The sequence below is a fragment of the Budorcas taxicolor genome, chromosome 1 (genome assembly GCF_023091745.1).
Source record: "Budorcas taxicolor isolate Tak-1 chromosome 1, Takin1.1, whole genome shotgun sequence".
NCBI lineage: Eukaryota > Metazoa > Chordata > Mammalia > Artiodactyla > Bovidae > Budorcas > Budorcas taxicolor.
In genome coordinates, this window is record NC_068910.1 from 98,819,241 (window position 1) to 98,843,234 (window position 23,994).

General features: G+C 36.7%; 1 protein-coding gene across 1 annotated transcript in view; it reads left to right on the forward strand.

Moving 5' to 3' along the window:
• CADM2 (cell adhesion molecule 2) overlaps positions 1-23,994 on the forward strand; it is a 391,593-nt gene that overhangs the window by 283,665 nt on the left and 83,934 nt on the right. The gene's annotated exons all lie outside the window — the stretch shown is intronic.

A 23,994-nucleotide genomic window follows, 5' to 3' on the forward strand; every position in this document is an offset into this window, starting at 1 on the left:
TTTCAAATTGCTTTAGTGTCTACCATTTCTCAGTTCTTAGCAACAATTTGCTCTTGAAGGTAAACAACGGCTTGTGCTGAATAGACTTTCCACATATAAACATCTTGAAAACAGTAGAGCTGAGAGAGTAATTTATGGTATCTCATGAATTGTGCAAATTTCAGTTTTGGGGAAAGTTCAGCCTGATCAAGTTAGACTGATAAATTGGAATTAAATGTGGTAACCGCCTGTAGACAAGCCCTGCCAGGCTCACTGCCAGAGAGAATGTAACAACCCTGGGTGTGTCAAGAAGTTAGATCCTTAGAGCAGGATCCAGGAGTCACTTACAGTTCATGCTGACCTGGAGGTTTAGATACTACAGTCATGGAAGTGAAGTCTGATTCACCCTCAACTTTAAGTGCTTGATTCACTTAACAATTTTTGGGAAACTTGGGGCATGTTGCATAGTATGTCACATTGTCGAAATGTGACACATTGTCAAAAACAATATGACATAAAATATAGACAATTAGAAGGGAAGTGACAGAAGAAATAATATACTTTGATAAAAAAATGTCATTCTTTTTTTAAGTAATTAAAATGGGGAAAAATTCATGTTTTCTCAGTGTTTGCAAGCTAGCCAACAGTATGATTTCCTAAAGAGCCAAGCTACCTTTAGGTAGTTGGCAGTTGACATATTTCTAATAAATATTTCTCTAAGCAGTTTGTAAGAAGTCATTTTTGGCTTTGCTTTTTGAACTACAGTTCATGAAAAGCACCCCATAGATTAGTGCTATTCATGCTGCTAGATAAATGCTGTGAAGTTCAACACTGGTTTACCTAGGATTATTGACACAAGTAATGAGAGGCTCGATGAAACAGTGAAACCACATTACACTGTGTTTTAAAAGGGCTCCAATTGGGTTCATTACAAAATAAAGTTTAGTTTTTTTTCTCTCCTTTGCACACAGGGTATAATGCCTCATTAGTCACTGGTTGTATAAATATAAAAAGCTACTCTCTTCTATTAATGGTTTGGCTGTTTCAAAACCCGACTAAATGATGAAATTTGAGTGACATTTCGATCTATAATGAATGCTGTATGCATTTCGGAATGGAGTGATAAGTGATCGTTTGTGAGAACTTTACCCTTTTATCTTTTACACCAAGTTTGATTTTGCATCAGCTATGATAATTTAATATAGCTCTAGCACAGAAGGGCCTTTCATGAGCTGAGACCATCTTTGACTCTACCACAGTTACCTAAGTTCTATTGATTCTTAACTTGAGGAAGGTCGGAGCACTTTGCTGTGAAATCATCTGCTATCTAGATGCCATCCTAATAGATTTTATTCTTTGGGTGTCAGTGCAAGAGGATTATTGAAATGTTTTCACATTTAATCGTTAACAGCACTATTTTGTGTCATCAACACTGGAGGGTCCCCACCCCCCTCACTCCTTATAATGACCCCTTTGGAAATTAAAGCATTAGAACTACAGACAGTAATTTGAAACTACCAGTCTGAATCTCATTCTCAGTGAAAGGCCTAACAAAATTCAGTATATAAATACCTGTAAGATAAAACATTGCGCTTTTGAAACATTTGTACTGTAGAGATCCCATTAGGAAAAAAAAATAGCATTTTTCATTAACAAGCTCAGCAGTGGAAACATTAATCTGTTAAATTGCTAGCCATTGTTATACTATTAATTCCTGTGAACACAATAGTTTTGTGTTTTCTGCTGCTATGTAAAAATATTGAACTTAGTCTCATATTGTTTTGTTATCATGCTATTTATTTCTTTTGAATGGTTAATTACTCCCATATTAATGGTCCCATATTAATGGTATGTTGTTCTATTGCTGTTCTTGCTACTTGAAGAACTCAGATCCACAGAAATATTCCTTCATTAACCAAATAAATATTTAACATTTATCCACTGAAAGCAAATGCACTATAGGAGCAAAAGTGAATAGCACTCAAGGACTTTAAACATGGAACATAAGCATTCAAGTAAATATAGTACAAAAATCAAAGAGCTCTAGGAGGATGAATATACAATAGTGTAAATGTCAGGGTTTGTGACAACATGGCCCCAGTGTCTGGAATTAATAAAAAAAAAAAAAGTAACACTACTCCTGGATTATTCATAAACAAATGGCATACAACATAAATAGAAGTGTCTACCAGTGTCAGTTACATATATAATAAATCAGAGTTTTACTATTATAATATTGCTAGTGGAACCAGACATCAAATTGCCAACATCCACTGTATCCCAAAAAGCAAGACAATTACAGAAAAACATCTACTTCTGCTTTGTTGATTACGCCAAAGCCTTTGAGTGTGTAGATCACAACAAACTGTGTGTGGAAAATTCTTCAAGAGATGGGAATACCAGACCACCTTACCTGCCTCCTGAGAAATCTGTATGCAGGTCAAAAAGCAACAGTTAGAAGCGAACATGGAACAACATACTGCTTCCAAATTGGGAAAGGAATACCTCAAGGCTATATATTGTCACTCTGTTTATTTAACTTATATGCAGAGTACATCATGAGAAATACCAGAGTGATTGAAGCCCAGACTGGAATAAAGATTGCCAGGAGAAGTATCAGTAACCTCAGATACTCAGATACCACCCTTATGGCAAAAAGTGAAAGGAACTGAAGAACCTCTTGATGAAAATGAAAGAGGAAAGTGAAAGAGGAGTGTGGCTTAAAACTCAGCATTCAGAAAACTGGTCCCATCACTTCATGGCAAATAGATGGAGAAACCATGGAAACAATGACCAACTTTATTTTTTGGGGGCTCCAAAATCCCTGCAGATGGTTACTGCAGCCATGAAATTAAAAGACATTTGTTCCTTGGAAGAAAAGCTATGATCAACCTAAATAGCTTATTAAAAAGCAGAGACATTACTTTACTGATAAATGTCCATCTAGTCAAAGCTATGGTTTTTCCAGTAGTCATGTATGTATATGAGAGTTGGACTATAAAGAAAGCTGAGCACTGAAGAATTGATGCTTTTGAACTGTGGTGTTGGAGAAGACTCTTGAGAGTCCCTTGGACTGCAAGGAGATCCAACCAGTCTATCCTAAAGGAAATCAGTCCTGAATATTCATTGGAAGGACTGATGCTGAAGCTGAAACTCCAATCCTTTGGCCACTTGATGCTAAGAACTGACTCACTGGAAAAGACCCTGATGTTGGGAAAGATTGAAGGCAGGAGGAGAAGGGGATGACAGAGAATGAGATGATTGGATGGCATCACCAACTCAATGGACATGAGTTTGAGTTAGCTCCAGAAGTTGCTGATGGACAGGGGAGCCTGGCATGCTGCTGTCCATGGGGTTGCAAGGAGTTGGACACAATTGAGCAACTGAACTGACTGACTGACTGAGTAGTCTTATGATACCAAAGGCAATCTCAATCCAATCCTCTGGTATAAAATTTACCCAAGAGTTGTATACAGTTTATCATCCATTTTCTTCCCTGAGTGGTACCCAGAGCATAAATTAAATTATCTATTAAAGAATGAGGAAATTCTATATTCTTATTAAGTAAGCAATAGAGGAGATCATAAAAACATAAACACTACAGCAAATTAGTAATATAGAGAGAGCAGAGTGGAAGTTATAATTATTCTTGTTCCTCTGATGCAACATTGAATTCAGAAAGTATAGATAAAATATTCTTTCTTCAAAGAGAGACTACCCAGACCTGCATCTTTTTGTATAGATACAGAGATCATAGAAGATACCTATTCATCACATAAAGAACAGCTGTCAATAATTGCAATTGGTCTGATACCAGTCTTATTTTATGCTTGGAAGCAATTTAAATTCTTATATTTATTTGTCATCCACTGATTTAAAAATATTCTTTTGGAAGTGTCAGAAATATGCAGTACCTGGAACACTTTGAAAGAATATCTCTGAAGAGTGAAAAACACAAATTGCCACGTCCTTCCAAGTCCTAAACTACTTCCTCCTTAATTATTCCAGTGCCTTTGACCTCCCTTCACATTCATGCTAGAGAAATGCATAACCAACATCTTAGAATACAAATGAAAGATGGACAGAGTTGTTGGAACTCTTTTATTATCATCTCTAGCCTCAAAACCCTTCCCAGAATTCGAGAAGAAATACAGTAATATAAGTAGAAAACAACAACAACAACAACAACATGAGTAACTTATTTCTTCTTCTGCCAGTAGCTGCACTAACTATGGCAGGTCCACACTGTAGAGGGGAGTAACAGGGATTCCAGTTTGAGTTTCAGCGGAGAACCCACTCCACCTGTGACCCAGCTCAATGCTGTCTCATATAGTCATGGCAGAGTTGAGATGCACTATTCCAGAAAGTTTTTCATGATATTCCCCATCTGTCTTTTGAATTTACTTTTCACATTACCATAGTCACTTTTATATGAAATTTAAAACTATTTTGCCACTGTTTTTGTTCCATCACTTCATTGTTTATCAACTTATGTAAATAAACTTTTATAACAATTCATTGCTTCTTCATTATCTTAACTCTTGCTATTCTTATTTTGAGTAAACTTGCTCACCTTGCACTTTCCCACATTTTTAGTTTTCTCTCTATATACGTATTTTGCTTTTTCTAGCAAATTTCATCTTTATGACAAGTAAAACTCTCCATAACTAGTGTTATTATCATAGTAGAAACTGAAATAGTGTAAAAAGCTTTTTTATGTAATCTCAACCAGTTTACTGACAGTTGCTGGCTTTGTATCCCTAAAACATCACTCGACAGTTACAATTTGTTTTACATACTTGTTCATGTATCTATTGAAATAAATACGGGTGAAAAATGTGATATTGATTTTTGTTTGTTTCCAGGATAATTTACCTCAGAATAACACATATGTAGAATAAGATCCATCACATTTTATCATTAGCTAGTAAGAACAATTATAACAAAATGTTTCAAGTTTTTAATTTTTATAGTAAGAGAGAATATTACTGCTAGAAATATCTGTGTGTTTTGGTTTAGTGAAAGGCATCAAGCTATTAAATATGCCTTTACAACTTAAAAAAATCAATGCTATTTTCATTTCACTCTGCTTTTATTGTTAATAATAAATGTCAGAAATGCAGAGAGACAGAAAGTTACACCAAGATTTTGCAGATTTTTGCATCAAGACAAACTTTGAAGCTATGTTGTTTATTTAGATTCTGTTTCTTTCAGAGACTATAGGTAAATGCAAGTTCACTTCCCATTTTAGGTACTAATTCTTCCTTTTAGTCAATTTGCTTATCATGGGAGAGAGACAAATTGAGTCATGGAGTGTAGCCTTTCTTTCACTTTAACAAACATTTCCAGGCCATTTGTTATCTCCTTCAAATATTTAAAAAATGTGCAAAGTATATATTCAATTGCTCTATTGTTATTAGTATGTGATTTTAAAGTTAGCAAAATAAATAATACATATATAGATGCATGCAGTACTAATTATGAAACAGATTAGGACTACTATAAAGTAATATCTTAAATTTGTTTTTAAATTTGTCTTTAAATTTGTCTTATTCTGAGAAGTCAGTGGCACCCCACTCCATACTCCTGCCTGGAAAATCCCATGGATGGAGGAGCCTGGTGGGCTGCAGTCCATGGGGTCGCTGAGGGTCAGACACGACTGAGCGACTTCACTTTCACTTTTCAATTCCATGCATTAGAGAAGGAAATGGCAACCCACTCTAGTGTTTTTGCCTGGAGAATCCCAGGGATGGGGGAGCCTGGTGGGCTGCTGTCTATGGGGTCACACAGAGTCAAACACCACTGAAGTGACTTAGCTTTGCTTAGAACAGAGCAAGTGTACATACTTTACTAGTCTTATGCTTCACATATTCCTGCTATGATTATCAATGTTTTGAGAGTTAATAACTCTCATCAATTAAAATTAAAATGCACCTCAGTTCTTCATAGTAAATATGTAGCTAGACTAAAAATTCGGCAGTCACACCTACATTTACTGATATAATTATCCAGCAATAAACATTTAGAAACATTGAGAATCTGCACGATTTTTTTTTTAACTTAACTGTGCTGTTAGGAAGGGTGATACAGATCTGAATGAAAGTAAGAGAGTGAATGTTTGAGCTCAGATGAATGGGTAGGGAGCAGGAAAGAGAAGACTGGATTATGGACAGATGTACAGCCTAGCAAACATTCAAAAGGGATTCAGCTAAAATCTGTTTCCTCATATAGAAACAGACCTGCCAGTTGGTAAATTAATTCTGTGTGCTCATAATGAGCATTTTCCTTTGGAGAAGTTTTCTTTAGAAGTATAGATGGAAAAATATACAGTGTAGGAAGCAAAGGGTAGAAAAAGACATCCATATGGAACAACAAACAGTGCACTAATGGAAGAGCCCCATGGTTGCTGCTCTCATCTTCAGTTGAGAGTTTCCAGACAGTAAACTAGTCGGATGACTCTTAAAACAGTACCTTCTTTAATCGCTGAGATAAAGCATAGCATCTCCGGACATGAATAAGCAGGGAGAACTGTGATGCCTGTGGGAAAGGCGTACCTCTGACTGGATGAATATGCTGTTGAACTCTACAGAGAGAAGTGGAACGGATCAAATAGTGGAATCAAGGGCACTGCTTTCATTATAAAGCTTTTTGAAAGGTGGATTTGTGCAAGCATACTCAACATGGAGCTGAGGCTCAATTCCATCTCTTTAAGATGAACATAAAGTGAACAAAGTTTCACTTTTCAAGACAAAAATTCATTCAGAGATACCACTCTGCAGTATCAGTAAGTGTGTCTGTGGTACCTAGATGGGTCACTGATTAAACTCTGAGGAAAACCCTCATTCCTGTCTGAAGGGATGAAAGACTTCACCACCCAACAAATGCAACATTTAAAATATTTTCTCTTGCACTCTTTATATATGATTTTTTCCATCAATTGCAGTAAGGTAAGCTGAACAGAAGTATTATACCTGTGGCATTTAGGCTTTCTAGATTTTTTATGTGCAAAAAAGCCTAGATTATAGCTTTATAAAATGTATAGAACTCTTCTTCTTGAGCATCTATGCATTCATTCATTAGCAAATTCAAGCAGTATTCAATGGCCCATGGGGGACATTTTTGGCATTCCTTTTTAGAAGCAATGGCATTTTAAACTAGAGGAAGGTATTACATAAAACCTGCTTTGTAGCTTCTTACAAAAATGTAGTTTTTACAAATATTGTAACAACAGATCATGTACTTATTCCAGAATCTAAGAATTATTCTCTAATTTTCTCTGCCTCTCTTTCCAATTCAACAGCATATCCTGCTGACACTATTTCATGACCATCTTCCGAGTATGTCTCCTTCTTTCCACCATCCTCTCTCGCCTAGGCTATTGTAACATTGCTAATGGGTTCCTTGCTTCCCCTGCACCAATCTAGTTCCCACATGGATGAAATATATAAATATTTTATATTCATAGTCTTCAGTCTTACCCTATTTACATTTTTCCAAAAGCATTTCATACACTTAGTATAAAACCCAAACCTTATTGTAGCTTATCAGTCCCTGATTTACTTGTTATTGTTCAGTTGCTAAGTCATATCTGACTATTTGTGACCCAATGGACTACAGCACAACATGGTACCCTGTCCTTCACAGTCTCCTGGAGCTTGCTCAAATTCATGTCCACGGAGTTGATGATGCTATGTAACCATCTCATCCTCTGATGTCACCTCCTCCTTTCGCCTTCAATCCTTCCCAGCATGAGGATCTTTTCCAATGAGTCGGCTCTTTTCATCAGGTGGCCACAGGATTGGAGTTTCAGTTTCAGCATCAGTCCTTTCGATGAATATTCAGGGTTGATTTCCTTTAGAATTGACTGGTTTGATCTCTTTGCAGTCCAAGGGACTCTCAAGAATCTTCCCCAGCACCACAATTCAAAAGCATCAATTCTTCAGTGCTCAGCCTTCTTTATGGTCCAACTCTCACATCTGTACATAACTGCTGGAAAAACCATATCTTTGACTAGATGGACCTTTGCTGGCAAAGTGATGTCTCTGCTTTTTAATAACTGTCAAGGTTTTTCATAGCTTTCCTTCCAAGAAGCAAGAGTCTTTCAATTTCATTGCTGCAGTTACCATCTGCAGTGATTTTGAATCCCAAGAAAATAAACTCTGTCACTGCTTCCACTGTTTCCCCTTCTATTTGCCATGAAATGATGGGACCAGTTGCCATGATCTTGGATTTTTGAATTTTGAGTTTCAAGCCAGTTTTTGTACTCTCTTCTTTCACCCATATCAAGAGTCTCCTTATTTCCTCTTTATTTTCTGCCATAAGAGTGGTGTCATCTGAATATCTGAAGTTGTTGATATTTCTTCTGGCAATGTTGATTTCAGCTTGTGATTACATACATCAAAAAGATTCTATTATTAATATACTTGCACAAAAAATATTTAGTAAATAGCTCTTTTTAGTTTTGTTAAATTGTAACTATAATAATAATATTTTTGAAACATTCCCAAGTCTCCTTTAATTTTCATTTAAATAAGCTTCTATATTGCAATATTGAATATTATATTTCAATGTGTTTTATTCAGTTCAGTTCAGTTCAGTCACTTAGTTGTGTCCAACTCTTTGTGACCCCATGAACTGCAGCATGCCAGGCCTCCCTGTCCATCATCAACTCACAGAATTTACCCAAACTCATGTCATTGAATCAGTGATACCATTCGACCATCTTACCTTCTGTCGTCCCCTTCTCCTCCTGCCCTCAATCTTTCCCAGCATCAGGGTCTTTTCAAATGAGTCAGCTCTTTGCATCAGGTGGGCAAAGTATTGGAGTTTCAGCTTCAGCATCAGTCCTTCCAATGAACACCCAGCTCCTTTAGGATGGACTGGTTGGATCTCCTTGCAGTCCAACGGACTCTCAAGAGTCTTCTCCAACACCACAGTTCAAAAGCATCGATTCTTTGTCACTCACCTTTCTTTATAGTCCAATTCTCACATCCATACATGACTACTGGAAAAACCACAGCCTTGACTAGATGGGCCTTTGTTGACAAAGTAATGTCTCTGCTTCTTAATATGCTGTCTAGGTTGGTCATAAATTTCCTTCCAAGGAGTAAGCGTCTTTTAATTTGATGGCTGCCATCTGCAATGATTTTGAAGGCCCCCAAAATGAAGTCAGCCACTGTTTCCACTGTTTCTCCATCTATTTTCCATGAAGTGATGGGACTGGATGCCATTATCTTCGTTTTCTGAATGTTGAGCTTTGAGCCAACTTTTTCACTCTCTTCTTTAACTTTCATCAAGAGGCTCTTTAGTTCTTCTTCACTTTCTGCCATAAGGGTGGTGTCATCTGCACATCTGAGGTTATTGATATTTCTCCTAACAATCTTGATTCCAGCTTGTGCTTTTTCCAGCCCAGCGTTTCTCATGATGTATTCTGCATATAATTTGAATAAGCAGGGGTACAATATATACAGCCCTGATGTAATCCTTTTCTATTTGGAACTGGTCTGTTGTTCCATGTCCAGTTCTAACTGTTGCTTCCTGACCTGTATATAGGTTTCTCAAGAGGCAGGTCAGGTGGTCTGGTATTCTCATCTCTTTCAGAATTTTTCACAGTTTCTTGTGATCCATACCATCAAAGGCTTGAGCATAGTCAATAAAGCAGAAATAGATGTTTTTAGGAACTCTCTAGCTTTTTTGATGATCCAGCTGATTTTGGCAAAATTTGATCTCTGGTTTCTCTGCCTTTTCTAAAACCAGCTTGAACATCTGGAAGTTCACGGTTCACATATTGCTGAAACCTAGCTTGGAGAATTTTGATCATTGCTTTACTAGTGTGTGCTGCTGCTGCTGCTAAGTCGCTTCAGTCATGTCCAACTCTGTGCGACCCCATAGACGGCAGCCCACCAGGTTCTGCCATCCCTGGGATTAGCTTGTGAGATGAGTGAAATTTCTGTAGTTTGAGCATTCTTTGGAATTGCCTTTCTTTGGGATTGGAATGAAAACTGACTTTTTCCTGTCCTGTGGCCACTGCTGAGTTTTCCATCTTATTCATTTTATTACCTGTAAGCATTGATCAGACAACAAACAGATGTGTGAAAATTAGAATTCACCAAAATTAATGCTGTGTGATAAACTCCAATTTAATGACAGCTTTTTTCAACTTATACAAGTTGGTAACATAGTAGAGTAGCACAACTTAGTTACACCTTAAGGATATTTGGTTCAAAATCCAGAACCCATAGTTATTCTTTCATGGAATCTGTGTATTAAATAGGAAGAGGAATCAAGATAAAATTGGAAATATTTCTACACAATGAGAAATATATATAGTAATGTGTGTGTGTGTGTGTGTGTGTGTGTGTTAGTTGCTGTTTTGTCTGACTCTTTGTGACCCCATGGACTGTAGTCTGCCAGTCTCCTTTGTTCATGGGATTCTACAGGCAAGAATAATGGTGTGGGTTGTCATTCCCTTCTCCAAGGGATCTTCCTGACCCAACAATCAAACCTGGGTCTCCTGCATTGCAGGGAGATTTTTTGCCATCTGAGCCAACAGAGGTGCAGCTCTCTCTCTGTATATATATATGTATATATACACACACACATACATATATATATATATACTATATAATATATATAAGTTAGTATGAGTTACAGAAATACTTTGCATAAGAGCAAATGAACATTTCTAAACAGGCCCAAGCAGAGAAAGTTTGATAGATTTTAGTCATAAGCATGACATATTTAAATAGGAGAGTCTTGATGTGAAGAGTGATTTTTGTCTCCTGAAAGTTCACTTATTTTAGCATTTCTTAGTATTCCATTCATGTTATCATTACTTTTTCAAAGCGCACATAAGATTATCTTGAAGTTGGGAGAGATATAATTTACAATATGAAGCGAACTTATATGCAGAGCACATCATGAGAAATGCTGGGCTGGAAGAAGCACAAGCTGGAATCAAGATTTCTTGGAGAAGTATCAATAACCTCAGATATGCAGATGATACCACCCTTATGGCAGAAAGTGAAGAAGAACTAAAGAACCTTTGATGAAAGTGACAGAGGAGCGTGAGAAAGTTGGCTTAAAGCTCAACATTCAGAAAACTAAGATCATGGTATACGGTCCCATCACTGCATGGCAAATAGATGGGGAAACAGTGTCAGACTTTGTTTTGGGGGGCTCCAAAATCACTGTAGATGGTGATTGCAGCCATGAAATTAGAAGACACTTACTCCTTGGAAGGAAAGTTATGACCAAACTAGACCAGCATATTAAAAAGCAGAGACATTACTTTATCAACAAAGGTCCATCTAGTCAAGGCTATGGCTTTTCCAATGGTCATGTATGGATGTGAGAGTTGGACTATAAAGAAAGCTGAGCACAGAAGGATTGATGCTTTTGAACTGTGTTATTGGAGAAGACTCTTGAGAGTCCCTTGGACTGCAAGGAGTTCCAACCAGTCCATCCTAAATGAGATCAGTCCTGGGTATTCATTGGAAGGACTGATGTTGAAGATGAAACTCCAATACTTTGGCCACCTGACGTGAAGAGCTGACTCACTGGAGAAGACCCTGATGGTGGGAAAGATTGAGGGCAGTAGGAGAAGACGACAGAAGATGAGATCGGTGAATGGCATCACTGACTCCATGGACATGGGTTTGGTTGGACTCTGAGAGTTGGTAATGGACAGGGAGGCTTGGCATGTTGTGGTTCATGGGGTCGCAAAGAGTTGGACATGACTCAGTGACTGTACTGAACTGAACTTCCTTGCATTTTTAAGTCTGTACCATCTTTAAAGACTGAATGAATCTCCTAAAGTCATACAAAATTTTTTCACATCTACAAATTTCCTGAGTGAATATATTTGCTTTTAGGAAATCAACTGTTACTCATCACTAATAAAGAAACTTGGTCCAAAATGACTTATATAAAAGACCAGATCTGAACTCTGTTTTTTGGATGAGGAAGCACAAGTGAAAAAGGATTAAACTGTAGGCAAAATGTCTCTATTATTTTGTCACAGAACCTAAATAAAAATGAAAACATCTTGATTTTTCAAGCACTACTTTTTTAGTACATCACACCACTCCTTGTTGTATATTTATATTTGATTTAAGTTTTTTCTTCTAGTGGGAGGCATTACTAGTCTCCCAAAGGAAACTGACATCCTTACAGAACTTAAAAAGTATTTGATCAAATCATCTGATTTACTTTTTGGTAAAGTAATTTTCCTGGAGAAGGAAATGGCAACCCACTCCAGTATTCTTGCCTGGAAAAATCCCATGGACAGAAAAGCCTGGTGGGCTATATAGTTTATGGGGCCACAAAGAGTTGGACACAACTGAGAGACTGAGAACAAAGTACTTTTAGGAAGAACTCCCAGTATGGAAATAGGTGGGGCTAAATAATGTAGAATCATACATTTCAAAGGAATTTTTCCTCCATTTTAAATTTCACTTTCCTTTGTCAGCTTGAAATGTAAAAGAATATTTTTAAAGAGAAAAAAGCATACTTTTTTTTTCAATAACAGGCTGATATTATTCATCAACTTTTCTTGTAATTACATAAGACTTTATGTTGCCACCTATAGTTTAAAATTGCAGTAGTTTTCATTTTTCAGCCTTTTTTTTTTTTTAATTATATAAGGATTTCATTCAGTATGTGAAGCCAGTTGAAGCTATCAGAGGAGTGAAAAGGGAGGCATTCAAATCTAATTTTTGAAAGGGTTCCTTTTTATGAAGCAGATGAGGTTAGCGTATGGCTCTGGAGGAGGAGGCAAGCTCTGGCTTGTTGAGGCCTTGTCAACCTGATGTTAGTCATTTAAGTAAGAGCCTTGGTGCTGTTATCCATTCTTATGCTCTAATCGAAATAGGCTGTTATAAGTAGCTGAACATAATGGGAACAGATAAATGTCTTCTGCACAGGCAAAAAAAGCAAATACAGTAAACTTTTCCTCTTACAGTTGCTTCCAATGGCACTGTAATTATTGGTAAAGTTTAAGATGCCTTATTATTTTTAAAATTAGAGAATGTGAATAATTTCTATCAAAAAGATACTTCTTATATTAATATGTCAAGTTCTGGCCAACAGTATTCCGCTAATGATATTCTGTATCTCCAATAATAAACCCTGGTTTGGATTCACTCTTGATTATCCCAGGACCATCTAGGGGAGTTAGTGACAGAAAGTGGAAAGGAAGTAGACACATGGAATCCAGACTAAATGGTAGCAGTTTTTCTCCCTATTGAATACTAGTCCTTGGAGAGGAAACAAGCAGCTTGGGCTTCTGGGACACTTTAGACTTAATTTTGCTTCAAAAATCCAATCTGAATGGGCCAGAATGCCATTTTTAGAAAGAGAAACTGCCATAAAACAAAACAGGTTGACAAGTTAGAAATTATTGTACACTGCATTTGTAGAGAACAGAATATACCTTTAACCTGAAAAGCTCATTATTGGAAAAAAGGTGCTGTAATACTCAGGAGTTTATTGTATACAGTGCTTGTTGGAAGTGATTTCATTTTGACAAGGTTATACAGGATCTGTTGTGCTCTAATAAGCTCCAATAACAAAATATAGTTGAATTTTTTGAATTCCTTCATTAGAATGTGAAAAAGGACCCTTTTTCTATTATTTTGAATTGAGTATGATGACTTAGAGCTCTGACACTTTTAAAAACATTGAAAAACTGCATTTGGAATGTAATATTCTTCAGTAGGCTGCATTTTAATTTTTTAGACTGGAAGATTCTTAGCAAAAATTCCTAAAAATAACTTCATGAATGGTAAAAGGAGAAGGGATAATTTTTTGCAGAGATCCACCATGTGTAAGGCTCAATTACTGATCCATATCTTTAAAATTGATGCCATTTCCTATGTACTGACAACATTGCTATTACCACCAAAAGATGTATTATTTATAAATTATCAGTCAAATTCAAAGCCTAGAGCTAAGTACCCTAAGGAAGCACTGAAATATACCATAGATTTGATACCTATTTCCTCTGTTATCTTATCATCTTTTATACTCATAAATAAAAAACAAAAAATTAGTAATGCATTAATTGCCAAGTAAATGTGATAGCTTCCCAGTTTTCAACCACTAATTTCATAAAGAGCTATGGTATGTATTCTGTTTACTGTGAACTTTATTATTAATTAGAGAATAGTTGAGTGTATTAGTGACTATGTTAATTAAAGTAAATTTTAAAATTTTTACCTTAATATTACTCATGTATTTTGATAGATGTTCTCCACTGAAGGAAAGATAGAGCTATATAGCTAGCGAGAGGCACATAACTCTGGGTGGGGTCACAATAGTGTGGTCATGACTGTAAACAATATTGTTATGGCAATACACCAGGGTCCTCTGTCCATGGGATTTTCCAGGCAAGAATACTAGAATGGGTTGCCATGCCCTCCTCTAAGGGATCTTCCCAAACCAGGGACTGAGCCAGGTCTCCCTCATTGCAGGCAGATTCTTTACCATTTGAGCCACCAGAGAAGCCCATAATTTTATGGTAGAGGGGTATTGGTAACAAAATGCAGGAACACTAGATAAACTCAGAAAACGCGAGAAGTGTTCAGAAAAAGGAAATCAGTTGGGGTTTAGTTGATCAAGGAAGTCTTTGCAGAGCAGGTAGGAATAAGGCTGAAAGTTGAGAGTAGCATTTCACTAGGCACATCAAAAAAGGAAAGGCTACTTTAAGATGAAAGTGAAGTCGCTCTGACTCTTTGCAACCCCATACTGTAGCCTACTAGGCTCCTCTATCCATGGGATTTTGCAGGCATTTCCTTCTCCAGGGAATCTTCCTGACCCAGGGCTCAAACCCAGGTCTCCCACCTTGTAGACAGATGCTTTACCATCTGAGCCACCAGGGAAGTCCTAACTTTAAGATGAGACTGTGTGATACCGATGGGGTGGATCAGAGTAAATTTGTACCAAGGCAAAGTTGTATTTTTAAGAGCAAGAACACGCTGATTTCTAAAGATTGAGCTTACAGTTTATTAGAAACATAGGTACGTAAATATATGTGTCAAGATAATATGTAAAACAAGCATGTATAGAGGTGCATGTAAAGTGCTTGAAGGCACATTGAGGGAAGATATTACACATACAGAGAAAAGTAATGAGAAACAGGATGTAACTCTGAGAACATGCAACAAAGAGAACAGAAACAATCGAGTCTAAAATCTGGGGAAATGACTTGCGTCAGGGCAGATGGCTTGTATCCCAGGCTTTGGCTTTTCTGTTTACGCTAACTGGTGTTATAAGAAATAAAGAAAAGAAGCCAAGCATGCATGTGCTGAAGAACTCTAGCCCCTGTTGTTCCAGAAAACTTTAACACTGAGGCAGCTCAAGTGAGTATAGTTCGGAGTTCACATGAGAATCATAGAGGTTAAGCAGGAGACGTGATGGACAATGGACTGTCATAGCAAAGTTTAGCCATGGTCCCTGGGAACACAGAATTTAGTTTCCTGATTCAATAGCTTTTTTGTATGAGCAGAAATTGTGTTTCTGAAAATGAATAGGTTCTTATAGAAGTAACCCACAGTATTTACACTGCATTTATTTGTACTCAATATTCACTCACATGAATAACTTTTGCAGCCAACTCAGACTTTGCCTTCATAATATGCAATTGTGCAATTGACTAGATTTGAGGTTTTGTCTGACATTATTGAAATACTCCTGAATTTTCCTTATATGTTAGGGTAACACTTTATATAGGTTACAAGTAAGATGAAAATTGTAATTTATTTTAATTTACCTCTTATGTGTAGGTAAAACTATAGGCAAATATTTTCATGTCTTAGACCTTTATTTTTCTCAGCTCCCCATCAATACAAATTCTCAATTTTTTTCTTTAAAGGAAATTCCTGATTTTATTATGGCTACTATAGTTTTCTAAAACAATAACATTTTATTAACAAATAATAAATAACAAACCATGGACCTCTATAAATTCATTTAAATAGCTTATTTAAACCACAAAATTATTTTAGCAAGTTTTATCCATGATAGTATATAGTAAATGAGTAGTTTCCTAAGATTTAATCTGCTAGGAAAAGATTTAAACACATAATCACAATTTTAGAGAAATCAGTGTTACACATTTGTGTATATTTTGATAATAATTTTTTTAACAACTTAAGCTATTATTGTTTCACATTCAAACTTCTTACTAACTACAAGATGTTTTATTATTTCTGATTTTGAAGAACTTTATTGGAATTTCTCTTTTTGGTTTTAGGTCTATATACTAATTTCTATGATCAGATCTAAACTAAAATAAACAAAATTTAATTATTTTCACTTTGCTCATTTCTGAAGATAGCTTTTTTCATCCACTACATATTTTATCAGTTGTTAGGTCATCATTTATATATTAATATCTAGAAAATATATTATACAATACACTAAATTTCTTTCGTAAATTATAAATGCTGAACTTCTTAGCCACTTATTTTTCCCAGGCAAATAAACAATATTCAATTAGATTAACATGCTCTCCAAGGAAAATGACAATGAAAAATTTGAGCCAGTCTTTGTATTGTAGAAAACAGAGATGAAATATCATGTAGTTAATTGACTTATTTATTAGATAGCTTCCATTTCTGAATGTTAATATCCATAAATTACTTACCATTGATTTTTTCTGTTTTTTATTTATAGCTATTTTTGTGTCCCATTTAAATACTCTTTAATCATAGGATGTGAACATGTAAGGCAAACTCTTCTAAATTGATGTCATATTTAGCATATTACTTATAATATTAATATGACTGCAGATTATGTGGCTTTATGAACAGAATTAATAAATTGATGTTGAACCAGGATTAAGTTACTTTTATTATGTATGGGCACATTTGTAATTCTTCTGCATATGAATCAGTGTATTTTTATTCTACACAATGTATTTTTTTCAACAAGGAGAGATAAAAAATGAATGTGCTGTAGAAAAGGAGAAAGCGATCTTCATTTTTTATCCTGTGCTATATTTGGTTGAGTATGCTTTATACTAATAGCTTAATGATTTTAAAATATACAAGATTCTAGACACCTCAAGAATAAGGTAAATGACTATTACTTGTGTTTCCAATTTTGTTTTTCCTTATGGGAATATAGCTTCATTCTCATTGAAGTGAAGTGAAGTGAAGTCGCTCAGTCATACTCGACTCTTTGCAACCCCATGGACTGTAGCTTACAAGGCTCCTCTGTCCATGGAATTTTCCAGGCAAAAGTACTGGAGTGGGTTGCCATTTCCTTCTCCAGCGGATCTTCCCGATTCAGGGATCGAACCCAGGTCTCCTGCATTGCAGGCAGATGCTTTACCATCTGAGCCACCAGGGAAGCCCCTTCATTCTCATTATCAATGTTTTTATCAATGTTTAAATAAAAGGCCAAAACCTTTAAAATAATTGCTGAATGATGCCAAATGTTGGTGCTTACATGTAGGGGTAAAAACTAGAGAGGTAGGTGTTTGAACTTAGTAAGACAGCTCAGAATTTTACTAATTTCTGCTTTGACAAGAGTTATAGTCAGGTAGATAAATCATCTTGAGATGGAAATAATGTTAGAGAAATTTGTCTCTGCAGTATGCTTATATATTTAAGAAAATTCTTTCTATGATACAGCATTTGTGTAATTTTCAAAGCAAGGAAACTATCTAAAAATCTTCTCATCCATTAAGTGGGGATAGTAATAGACAACTCGCAATTTTGCTTTGATCATTTACTGCTGATCACAGTGAGTTACTCAGTGGTCCCTCCTAGCCTTTCACCCTTTCTTGGAAAGTCTCAAGTCAGGTGAAAATGGAGGGAGTTCCTAAGGAGATGCAGTGTGCATGAAACTCAGGTCAGGCTCACACAGCTTTCAGAGCCGCAGAATATGTAGGGAAAGACAGTTTGTTTTGTTGTTTGTTGTTGTTGTTGCTTAATCACTAAGTCTTGTGAGACTCTTTGTGGCCCCATGAACTATAACCCACCAGGCTCCTCTGTCTGTGGAATTTCCAGGGGAGAATTGTGGAGAGGATTGCCATTTTCTTCTCCAGGGGATCTTCTTGACCCAGGATTCAAACCTGCATCTCCTGCATTGGCAGGCGGATTCTTTACCTCTGAGTCACCAGGGAAGTCCTCATTTTGTTAGCAAGGATATTTACTGAAAGAAGTTTTAGGTCATAGTAGTTTTAGGTTGTCTTGAAAATGTATGCTTCAGAAAATAAAAAGTTTCTGTAAGTAGTAAGGAGAGAGAACTTTTTGTGATCAGCCGTAATGAAATATTTTAGTTTTATATTAACTAGTCAAAAAGTGGACTTTTCTAGATCCCCTAAAATAAATTAAATGCTTATAATGCTATGAACAAATTCATTTAGTAAATTTTTACTGACCTTCTAAACTGTGCTACGTACCAAAAATAAAGCAGGCAAAATTCTTCCATTCAAAGCTTCATTGCCCAGTGCTGAAACTGACATAAATAAAATCATAGCAATAGAAAGTTTAGGCAAAAGAAATATCACTCTATTCTCTTGATCTTTCTGAGAATTCTAACTAATTCCAGCTAATCTTACATGGTTGAGTTGTAGTTGATTCTGATTAAAATCCTGGAATTGAATATTAAGATTAAATGTTTGCTGTTTCACAATAAAGTTGAAATAATTGAATGCTGTCCATGTGGTGAGAAGAAAGAACAGAATGAAGAAGCCCTCAATTTTTTCTTTTTTTCAAGAACAAAAATGTTTCCAAACAAGTTAGCTGAAATAATGTTCAGTTCAGTTCACTTCAGTCACTCAGTCGTGTCCGACTGTTTGCGACCCCATGAATCACAGCAGGCCAGGCTTCCCTGTCCATCACCAACTCCCGGAGTTCACTCAAACTCAGGTCCATTGACTCAGAGATGTCATCCAGACATTTCATCCTAGTCGTCCTCTTCTCCTGCCCCCAATCCCTTCCAGCATCAGAGTCTTTTCCAATTGGACAACTTTTTGCATGAGGTGGCCAAAGTATTGGAGTTTCAGCTTTAGCATCAGTCCTTCAAATGAACACTCAGGATTGATCTCCTTTAGAAAGGACTGGTTGGATCTCCTTGAAGCCCAAGGGACTCTCAAGAGTCTTCTCCAACACCACAGTTCAAAAGCATCAATTCTTTGGCACTCAGCTTTCTTCAAGTCCAACTCTCACATCCATACATGACCACTGGAAAAACCATAGCCTTGACTAGACGGACCTTTGTTGGCAAAGCAATGTCTCTGCTTTTCAATATGCTAGTTAGGTTGGTCACAACTTTCCTTCCAAGGATTAGCATCTTTAATTTCATGGCTGCAGTCACCATCTGCAGTGATTTTGGAGCCCAGAAAAATAAAGTCTGACACTGTTTCCACTGTTTCCCCATCTATTTGCCATAAAGTGAGGGACCTGATGCCATGATCTTAGTTTTCTGAATGTTAAGCTTTAAGCCAACTTTTTCACTCTCCTCTTTCACTTTCATCAAGAGGCTTTTTAGTTCCTTTTCACTTCCTGCCATAAGGGTGGTGTCATCTGCATGTCTGAGGTTATTGATATTTCTCCCGGCAATCTTGATTCCAGCCTGTGCTTCTTCCAGCCCAGCGTTTCTCATGATGTACTCTGCATATCAGTTAATTAAGCAGGGTGACAATATACAGCCTTGACGTACTTCTGTTCCTATTTGGAACCAGTCTGTTGTTCCATGTCCAGTTCTCACTGTTGCTTCCTGACCTGCATACAGGTTTCTCAAGAGGCAGGTCAGGTGGTATGGTATTCCCATCTCTTTCAGAATTTTCCATAGTTTATTGTGATCCACATGGTCAAAGGCTTTGGCATAGTCAATAAAGCAGAAATAGATATTTTCCGGAACTCTCTTGCTTTTTCGATTATCTAGCAGATGTTGCCAATTTGATCTCTGGTTCCTCTGCCTTTTCTAAAACCAGCTTGAACAGGCTTGGAGAATTTTGAGCATTACTCTATTAGCATGTGAGATGAGTGCAATTGTGCAGTAGTTTGAGAATTCTTTGGCATTTCCTTTCTTTGGGATTAGAATGAAAACTGAAATTTTCCAGTTTTCTTGTCTCTCCTTGCTATTCTGTGGCACTCTGCATTCAGATGCTTATATCTTTCCTTTTCTCCTTTGCTTTTAATTTCTCCTCCTTTCACAGCTATTTGTAAGGCCTCCTCAGACAGCCACTTTGCTTTTTTGCATTTCTTTTTTCGGTGAGGATGGTCTTGATCCCTGTCTCCTGTACAATGTCACAAACCTCTGTCCATAGTTCATCAGGCACTCTGTCGATCAGATCTAGTCCCTTAATTCTATTTCTCACTTCCACTGTATAATCATAAGGGATTTGATTTATGTCATACCTGAATGGTCTAGTGGTGTTCCCCACTTTCTTCAATTTAAGTCTGAATTTGGCAATAAGGAGTTCATGAGCTGAGCCACAGTCAGCTCCTGGTCTTGTTTTTGCTGACTCTATAGAGCTTTTCCATGTTTGGCTGCAAAGAATACAATCACTCTGATTTCAGAGTTGACCATCTGGTGATGTCCATGTGTAGAGTCTTCTCTTGTGTTGTTGGAAGAGGGTGTTTGCTATGACCAGTGTGTTCTCTTGGCAAAACTCTATTAGCCTTTGTCCTGCTTCATTCTGTACTCCAAGGCCAAATTTGCCTGTTACACCAGGTGTTTCTTGACTTCCTACTTTTGCATTCCAGTCCCCTATAATGAAAAGGACATCTTTTTGGGGGGTTAGTTCTAAAAGGCTTTGTAGGTTTTCATAGAATGGTTCAAGTTCAGCTTCTTCAGCGTTACTGGTTGGGGCATAGGCTTGGATCACCATGATATTGAATGGCTTGCCTTGGAAATGAACAGAGATCATTCCGTCGTTTTTGAGATTGCATCCAAGTACTGAATTTTGGACTCTTTGTTGACCATGATGGCTAATCCATTTCTCCTAAGGAATCCTGCCCGCAGTAGTAGATACAATGGTCATCTGAGTTAAATTCACCCATTCCAGTCCATTTTAGTTTGCTGATTCCTAGAATCTCGACATTCACTTTTGCATCTCATGTTTGACCACTTCCAACTTGCCTTGATTCATGTACCTAACATTCCAGGTTCCTATGTAGTATTGCTCTTTACAGCATCGGACCTTGCTTCTATCACTAGTTGTATCCACAGCTGGGTATTGTTTTTGCTTTGGCTCCATCCCTTAATTATTTCTGGAATTATTTCTCCACTGATCTCTTGTACATATTGGGCACTTGCCACCCTGGGAGTTCCTCTTTCAGTTTCCTATCATTTTGCCTTTTCATACTGTTCAATAATGAAATAATGGTACTAGTGATTAAAAATATGTAAAAGTGACAGATTTGTTATTTGACAAGTCATTTTCTTGACCCAGCTGTCATATCAGCCAAGGTGCTTCCCATCAATTGTTCTCGTCCAGTTTCTTTTTAGGTGCATATGAAGTCAGATATGCAGATGACACCACCGTTATGGCAGAAAGTGAAGAGGAACTAAAAAGTCTCTTGATGAAAGTGAAAGAGGAGAATGAAAAAGGTGGCTTAAAGCTCAACATTCAGAAAACTAAGAGCATGGCATCAGGTCCCATCACTTCATGGGAAATAGATGGGGAAACAGTGGAAACAGTGTCAGACTTTATTTTTGGGGGCTCCAAAATCACTGCAGATTGTGATTGCAGCCATGAAATTAAAAGATGCTTACTCTTTGGAAGGAAAGTTATGACCAATCTAGATAGCATATTCAAAAGCAGAGATATTACTTTGCCAACAAAGGTCCGTCTAGTCAAGGCTGTGGTTTTTCCGGTGGTCATGTATGAATGTGAAAGTTGGACTGTGAAAAAAGCTGAGCACCGAAGAACTGATGCTTTTGAAGTATGGTGTTGGAGAAGACTCTTGAGAGTCACTTGGACTACAAGGAGACCCAACCAGTCCATTCTAAAAGAGATCAGTTCTGGGTGTTCATTGGAAAGACTGATGCTAAAGCTGAAACTCCAGTACTTTGGCCACCTCATGCGAAGACTTGCCTCATTGGAAAAGACTCTGATGCTGGGAGGGATTGGGGGCAGGAGGAGAAGGGGACAACAGAGGATGAGATGGCTGGATGGCATCACCAACTTAATGGACCTGAGTATGAGTGAACTCCAGGAGTTGGTGATGGACAGGGAGGCCTGGCGTGCTGCAATTCATAGGGTCACAAAGAGTCAGACATGATTGAGTGACTGAACCGAACTGAACTGAACTGAAGTCAAGGGGAGAAGATTACAGAAAATGATGATCAGATAAGCAAGAGCCAGATTTTGGGTTTATAATTGCTAGTGGTGGACATTGTAAAAGACTCTAGGGCAGGTGTCTTAAAGTAGGTTAGCAATTATTAAAACTACCCACTGTTTTTATATTTTTTTAATATTAGCATGTGGTTGGAAGCCCTTATATATCATGCATCTTCATATGGAAAATAGAATATTGCTTGTTTTATAAAAGAATGCTCAAGAAAATATATAGATTGTCTCCGAAACTAATCAGAGTTAGTTATTGCCCATCTTTGTTAATACACAGTAAGGTAAAGAAATCTAAACAATGTGATATTTCTTGCTATACAAATAAATAAATAAAAACACCAAATACTGTTATTTGCATCTGAGAATCAAATGACATAGATGCTTTTGAAAAACTGCTTTTCAGAGCCAATGAAATTTTCTTCACTCCAGTGTCTGATAGCAAATAATCTAATATTTTATAATCTGTGATAGTTTTGTAATATCAAGTTCTTTCCACTGAGTTTTAAGGGACTAATATTATTGTACATTCTTATATTTGATAGCCCTGTAAGATATTTCCCTTTACACTAATTAAATACATATATTTGGAGATCCTAATGAGAAAATGATTTTGCTAACTGACAAAAAGTGTATTATTTTCTAATTTTAATATTTGTAAAAGTTCAAATTACACTCTTTTTTTTTTTTAATTTAGAAAATGTCTTTCATTTATCTCTAGCATGCCTACCCTATTTAGGAAGCTTATAATGAAAATAAGAAGGTATAACAGAAATTAGCAAACAAGAGATGAACATGCATGTATACATAATATTTATTCATTCATAATGTTGTTCAAGTCAATTCTACTTTATGATCATGGTAATTGCACTCCAGGCAATACCCATTTTCTCTAGTGACTGATGTAGCACCATTGGATTTTCAGAAGGTTATTTTCTTAATTTGACTGGCCAGGAAGTATTTTCCCTGTTGAAAAACAGGTGTAAACATCAATACCAAAGATAAGAGAGTAATCTCATGCTGTTTTCTGATGTCTCCAGCTTAGACAATTCAGCAGGTTGAAGTCTGAGGATTGAGTAGGGCTATTTATCAGAAGTAAGGAACTAGAAAAATTCTGGTGTGACTCACAGGGTTTAACTGAGGGAATGACAAGAAGCCTTTTAATAGCAAAATAATCTGTCAAATGCTCTGAATATATAGGGGCTGTGTAACAAACATGTGAAATCAAACCCCAGCACAGTAATTACAGGTAATTTGTGAACTGTTTCTCATTTTCTCACTGTGTAAATTATATGCCTATACACCTGAGACAAGAGTTGACTCTTAGGATCTTACTGAAATTCTCATTGCTTGACACTGGCTATATTGTTTCAGTGTTTATGCTGCTTTTCCAAATTTCAGCTGCTTTTGAGTGAAAGGAAGGAAAATCTTGTAAACTCTGAGCTATTTCTTCAGTTTATTATGTCCTCTGTACTTGAATCTACTGTCAACTTTTGCCACTTTGACTATGGACTAGGGGTTGAATATTATGGTTCAAATCTATGTTCAATAACTTCTCCTAGGTATGCCAAATAATATGAATCATAAAAATTTCAGATATTGAGTTCCATGCTAGTTGATCCAATACTTGTTAAAGACTCCTATGTACTGAAAAATTGTTAGAAGGCGTTACCAGCTAACCAGGGTAAGAATTGCAAGATTCTAAGCTG